The sequence below is a fragment of the Dromiciops gliroides genome, chromosome 5 (genome assembly GCF_019393635.1).
Source record: "Dromiciops gliroides isolate mDroGli1 chromosome 5, mDroGli1.pri, whole genome shotgun sequence".
Lineage (NCBI taxonomy): Eukaryota > Metazoa > Chordata > Mammalia > Microbiotheria > Microbiotheriidae > Dromiciops > Dromiciops gliroides.
In genome coordinates, this window is record NC_057865.1 from 212,502,470 (window position 1) to 212,509,446 (window position 6,977).

The 6,977-nt window shown below is 39.5% G+C and overlaps 1 pseudogene; it reads left to right on the forward strand.

Annotated features, from left to right (window-relative positions):
* The first annotated feature begins 5,673 nt into the window (after positions 1–5,673).
* Positions 5,674–6,714, forward strand: LOC122729701 (annotated as a pseudogene).
* Positions 6,715–6,977: the final 263 nt, after the last annotated feature.

Sequence of the window (6,977 nt, forward strand, 5' to 3'; positions counted from 1 at the left end):
TACCTCTCTTCTCTTTTGAACATAGAATTTTAAAACTCTTTCAATTTATAATTACCTTAAAAGGAGCTTTAGAAATTGTTACCTGTTTAAATTGTTCTGTTTAAAGCCAGAGAACTACAAAATTTATCAAGCTGGCAATCTCTAAGGATATACAAATCATCTCAGTCAGATTCAACCAGATACTGAGTTTTCCAAAAAGAATGGAACTCATAGCAGCAGAACTCAAATTAAGCTTCTTCTGCTTTTCTTTCTCAGGGCAGAGGAAGCAGCAGAGAGAATCAGGCCCTTATGAGAAGCTTCACCTCAATTTCCAGGTCACACGAGCAGCAAGATGGTAGACTAAACATTTTCTCTGATCCTTCAACCACTTCAACCTCCCTGAAACAGAAATTATGCACCAACAATAAAACAACTTCAACTGTTTCCATGGGCTAGTATACCAAGAATCCAAAACAAGGTAAAACAAAATAAACAAAGCCAAACCCAGTAACTGAAATTCTCTGACTCTGAGCTCACTGAGTACCCTTTTCCCACTTCACATGCTACTGGCATTGAGATCGTCCTAGCAGACACAAGGACATGACACAGGCTTACATCAAAACCCACCCCTAGACTGTGGTTCCCCTTTCCCTTTTTCAGTGCCAAGGAGATCCTGGCTCCATGCTATGGATGCTTTCTTGGGCCTCAACGGCCAATTTGGCCACTGCCCTTCAGGAGTAAAAGTCTGCCAGGGGCTGTGCCCTTGAAACTCTGAAATGCCAGTGACTCTAAATTGCAGGTGCTAGGAGGCTCTAAACTTCTGGTGACAAGCCAAAGTACAAAGGAGCAGAGGGAGAGATACAGGTTAGCAGGATAGGAAAGTGCATGCAGGGAATAGCCCAGCACTCCATGAAGCCTGAGGGTAGAGCACAACATCTAGCTGAAGCCAGTTCTGATCACCTTAAAGTCAGTTGAGGCAGAGACCTAGGCTGGTCAACAGTAAATTGCCCAATATATGAAGAGACTGAAAAGCTTTGAGATCGAGCCCCCGGAGAAATAAAAGTCAGTAGGGAAGGAGTCCAAAGTGAACAATAAAGAAAATAAAGGGGAGAAAAAAATATGAAAGTACCAAAGATTCCAGAGAAGAAGACCTTGAACATAAATAGATAAATCAACAAGAAAAACAGTAACAACAGAAGTAAATATGGCCTCCAGATCTAGTAAACAAGATCTGACATCTATGAATTAAATATTACAAAATGAAAGAAAATGAGACAGAGAGCCTTGTGGAAGTGGAGTATATGGAACCACAACACTCTATTATTGAGTGATCTAAAAGAGAAATGAGTACGATGAGAGTAGAATTTGTCCTATATAGCAAAAATAATGAGCAGAATAGAAAAACATGAATCTGCAGTGCCGAGATTCACCAAGAAACAAAAGAGGGAATGAAATTCTAATGGAAAGAATTCATACATCACCCCCAGGAAGAGAAAAAAACAAGACTGCAAGCTCTAAGCCATATAGGAGCTAAATTTGATAGTTTACTTCAGAAACAAGTTCTGCCAGCCATCAGGAGAAAGACCTTCAAATTTAAAAAAAAAAAAGGAGATTCATATACAAGATTATTCCATACCTACTAGAAAAAAAAAAAGAGGAGGAAATGGAATAATGTGTTCTGAAAATCACTGGAGTTCAGAACATAGCCTAGAGTGACCTGCCCTGCAAATCTGAGTCTAATAATACAAGAGAAAAGATAGATGTTCAAATATAATGAAAAGTTTGAAACATTTTAGAAAGAAAACCAGAACCAAAGAGATTATATGCATCTCAAACACCTCAAACAATGGAAATTCAGGAAGAGTGAATAAATGTAGACAGCAATAGCAGTAGAAAGACCAGTAAGATAAGTCTTTCTAAATGTACACAAGAAGAGAAGGGTGAAGGCAGAAATCTGAGAAAGGCATCAGTGATAGGGAGCATTATGGAAAGAATGCGGCAACATATTGCCTATAGGTGAATGCTTCTTTTGTGGGACTACATTACAATATGGGATTATGCATGAAAGGGAAGAGGGGGATATGGAGGTAGAGGAGAGTAAGTGATCTGCTGGTGTCACATCAAAGACTAGCAATGAGGGGAAAGTGACCTTAGACCTGTGGTCTTGGAAAGAGAAGTGCTTCAGGCCTTGGGTGCCTTTGAATTAGCAGTGGCAGCTACTGCTTCTGACTCAACCCATAGACAGTAAGGAGGTAGAACAGTTGGCCATAAGGAGATTACAGAGATCTCTTTGCTAGCACAGAGGCAGAACTCTGTTGTTTTGCCCATACTCGGATCCAAGTCACAGTCTTGGGTGGAGGTCTCAGGCAGGGGAGGAACTTGCAGCCACAGTGGAGCTAGACTCTGTTCATAGTTCCAGGGCAGAAAAGCAGGCTTGTGGTTCTTTGCAGACCAGAACAAAGGCCAGGAGAGTGGTGAACATATATCTACTTAAATCATACCACCTTCGAACAAATAAAGACTTACAAATTTCTAGAAGCATCTCTGAAAACAGCTGCACAAACCCCCTGAAGCTTGGGACAGTGCACTCTTTAACCTGGAAGCAGCACCCCATTTTAACAAAGAGGTAAAAGTCAAGAAATAGGCTGGGAAAATGAGTAAACAGAAAAAAATGTTGACCATGGAAAGTTTCTATGGTGACAAGGAAGATCAAAATACACCTTCAGAAGAAAATAACAAAGTCAAAGCTCCTACATTCAAAGCTTCCAAGAAAAATATGAATTGGTCCCAGACCATAGAAACTCTCAAAAAGGACTTTGAAAATAAAGTAAGAGAAGTAGAGGAGAATATGGAAAGAGAAATGAGAGTGATGCAAGAAAAGTATAAAAAAAAGTCAACAGCTTGGTAAAAGAGACACAAAAACATAGTGAAGAAAAGAACACCTTAAAAAACAGATTGGGGCAAATGGTAAAAGAGGTACAAAAAGCAAATGAGGAAAAGAATGCCTTGAAAAGCTGAACAGGCCAAATGGAAAAGGAGGTACAAAAGCTCCTTGGACAAAATAACAACTTAAAAATTAGGATTGAGCAAATGACTTTATGAGAAATCAATAAACAATAAAACAAAACCAAAAGAATGACAAAATAGAAGGCAATGTGAAACATCTTATTGGAAAAACAACTGACTTGGAAAAGGGATCCAGGAGAGACAATTTTAAAAGTATTAGACTACCTGAAAGCCATGAAAAGAGCCTGGACATCATGTTCCAAGAAATTGTCAGGAAAAATTGCCCTGTGTGAGAAAATAATGGGTTTTGGAAGGGCTAGACCCCCTCCCTTCCCACAACACCCCGCCCTCCCCATTCAAGGGAATTATATTGATTGATTGGATTGACTTTGCTGATTGACTCACTTGAAGTTGACTTGATCGAAACCACACCTACCTGAGAGCCTGGCCCTCAGGGGGTACGTTCTCTGACTTTGGCATGTTCTGCTCATGGACTGCCCTCAAGTCCAGTGAACCAGTGGATTTGGGTAATGCTAGCCAATTATCTTGGAGTGGTGTGTAGGGGTCACCTCTTGTCCAGACCCAGAGGTAGCTTCTGCTTTCACAGGCACAGGAACTTCCTTTTGTGATGGTTAAAAAATCTAATTGTGATGTCTAAAATCTAATGTGTGGTTGCCTTAAATTAGAAGCTTTAGCACCAGTGTTTGGGCATTAAGCATTTATTAAAGTATATTAGGGGTTAGCAAAGAAAGAGAGGAAAAGCTGCCTTTACCTAGCTATCTAAGAGAGAGAATGTCCTCAGTTCCACCAGAAATTCCCTGTCAAACTGGAAAACGGCAGTCCACACACACAGCTCCAAGCTAATTGGTGGGTCCATTGATTGACATAACTTACAGGTGGTAGACAACTTCTGGATGCCAATCTGACCTTTGAAATCTCAGAAAGGTCACATCATGCTTTCTCCTCAGGGCAGAGCTGCCCTGGTTCTCACAATGTCTTTCTCAGCAGAGTGGTGGCCCTCTGATTCTCATACTTTTTGGCCTAAGACTCATAGGTGATAGTGCCTTTTTCCTCTCTTCTTCCCTAGATCCTAGCAAGGCTTTCCTAACTTTCAGGGCAATATGCTCTCTCTTTACTAATACCTAATATGCTTTAATAAATGCTTAATGCCCCAAAACTGCTGCTAAAGCTTCTAATTTATAAGTATCAATACTGTAATTATAATCAAGAATCACCTACCCAGAAAAACTGTGTATAATCCTTCAGGGGAAAAAATGGGAATTCAATGAAAGAGAGGACTTTCAGGCATTCTTGATGAAAAGACCTGAGCTGAATAGAAAATTTGACTTTCAAATACAAGACTCTAGAGAAGCATAAAAAAGTAAAGAGGGAAAAGAAATCATAAGAGATATTAAAAGGTTAAACTCTTTACATTCCTACCTGGGAAGATGATGATTGTAACTCATAAGAACTTTCTCATTATTAGGGCAGGTGGATGAAGTATATTTAGACAGAGGGCACAGGTATGAGTTGAATATGAAGGGATGGTATCTTTTAAAAATTAAAATCAAGATGTGAGAGAGGAATTCACTATGAGAAACAGAAAGGTAGGGATGGAATGGGGTAAAGTATCTCACATAAAAGAAACATGAAAAAGCTTATACAGTGGAGGGGAAGATGGGGGAGTTACTAAGGAGTGAGTGAATCTTACTCTCATCATAATTGGTTTAAAGAGGAAATAACATACACAATCAATTCGTTATAGTAGGAGGGGAATGGGATGGGGGGGTGATAGGAGGGAGGGCAGATTGGGAGAGGGGGTAGTCAGAAGCAAAACACTTTTGAGGAGGGACAGAGTGAAAGAAGATAGAAAATGGAGTAAATGTCATGGAGGGGGAATAGGATGGAGCAAAATGCAGTTAGCAATAGTAATTGTGAAAAAAATTTGGACCAAGTTTGTCTGACAGGCCTCATTTCTCATTCACATAGAGAACTGAGTCAAATTTATTCAAATAAGAGCCATTCTCCAATTGATAGATGATCAGAAGATATGAAGTTTTCCGGTGAAATAATCAAAGCTACCTATAGCCATACGGAAAAAAAAATGCTCTAACTCAATATTGATTGGAGAGATGCAGGTCAAAACAATTCTGGGGTACTACCTCATACCTATTGGATTGGATAATAGCACAGCAGAGGAAAATGACAAATGTCATAGGGGATATGGGGAAATTGAAACATTAATGCACTCTTGGTGAAGTTGTAAACTGATTTAAACATTCTGTAGAGCAATTTGGAACTATGGTCAAAGGGCTATAAAACATTTTTGGCCTAGAAATACCACTACTAGGTCAATATCCAAAAAGAAAGAAAAAAAAGTTGAATTCACAATTGATGAGATGCCCATCAGGTGGGTAATGGCTGAACAAACTGTGGGATGAAATTATTATGGAACACTGTTGTTGATGAACAAACAGGATGCTATCAGAAAAACCTGGAAAGACTTACATGAGTTGAAGCAAAGTGAAATGTACTGTATACAAAGTAACAACAATATTGAAAGATGATCAGCTGTGAATGACTTAGCTATTTTCAGCAATACCATGATCCAAGATAACTCTGAAGGACTAATGTAAAATGCGATCCATCTCCAGAGAAAGAACTGATGGCCCCCTTTTCAGTTAGCAGCCCTAGTGTGTTTGCATGCTGCATTCCTTTCCTAGACCAGACTCAGTTCTTCCTTCATGCCTCTTCCTGGTTGCTCCCACCACCACCATGGACTCTGGAGATCTCAAGACACCTGCGGGCCTGCAGCACCTCAACAACTTCTTGGCAGGCAAGAGCTACATCAAGGGGTACATGCCATCTCAGGCTAACATAGCAGTATTCGAAGCTGTCTCCAGCTGATCACCTGCAGACTTGTAGCATGGCCTCCATTGGTATAACCACATTAAGTCTTATGAAAAGCAAAAGGCAAGCTTGCCAGGAATAAAGGAGGCTTTGGGCAAGTATGGGCCTGTTGATGTAGAAGATACCATAGGAAGTGGTGGAGCTACAGATAGTAAAGATGATGATGACATTTATCTCTTTTAGTCTGATGATGAGGAAGAAAGTGAAGAAACAAAGAAGCTGAGAGAAGAACACCTTGCTCAGTATGAATGAAAGAAAGAAAAAAAGCCTGCAGTTGTTGCCAAGTCTTCCCTCTTACTGCATGTAAAACCTTGGGATGATGAGACAGATATGGCAAAATTGGAGGAATGTGTCAAAGACATTCAGGCAGGGGGCAGTTAGGTGGTCCAAGTGAATAGAGCACCAGCCCTAGATTCAGGAGGACCTGAGTTCAAATATGGCCTCAGATACTTGACACTTACTAGCTGTGTGGCCCAGTGCAAGTCTTTTAACCCTCATTGCCCCTCAAACAAAAACAAAAACAAAAACAAAAAAAGCACATTCAGGCAGATGGTTTGCTCTGGGGATTTTCTAAGCATCAAAAAGTTTCGAATACAGTGTGTAGTGGAAGATGATAAAGTTGGGACAGATATGCTAGAGGAACAGATAACTGCCTTTGAAGACTACATGCAATCCGTGGATGTTGCTGCCTTCAATAAGATCTAAATTCTACTAAAAATGCATTTGAATAAAATACTTGCAAGCAAGAAGAAAAAAGAAAGGACTGAATGTATCTGAATATAGATTGAAGCATAATTTTTTAGTTCCTTTTTCTTAAATTTTTTTGGTCTTTCACAACCTGACTAATGTGGAAATGTTTTACATGACTATACATATGTAACTTATGTTGAATTGCTTGCATTCTTTAAGGGGATGTGGGGAGGGAAGGAAAGGAGAATTTGGAACACAAAGTTTTTAAAATGGACATTAAAAATTGTTTTTCCCATGTAATTGGGGGGGGATAAAATTCTAAATAAATGAAAAACAAACAAACAAAAAACCCAAATAGTTTTTATAGTTTGGGAATTAAAAAAAATAATAAT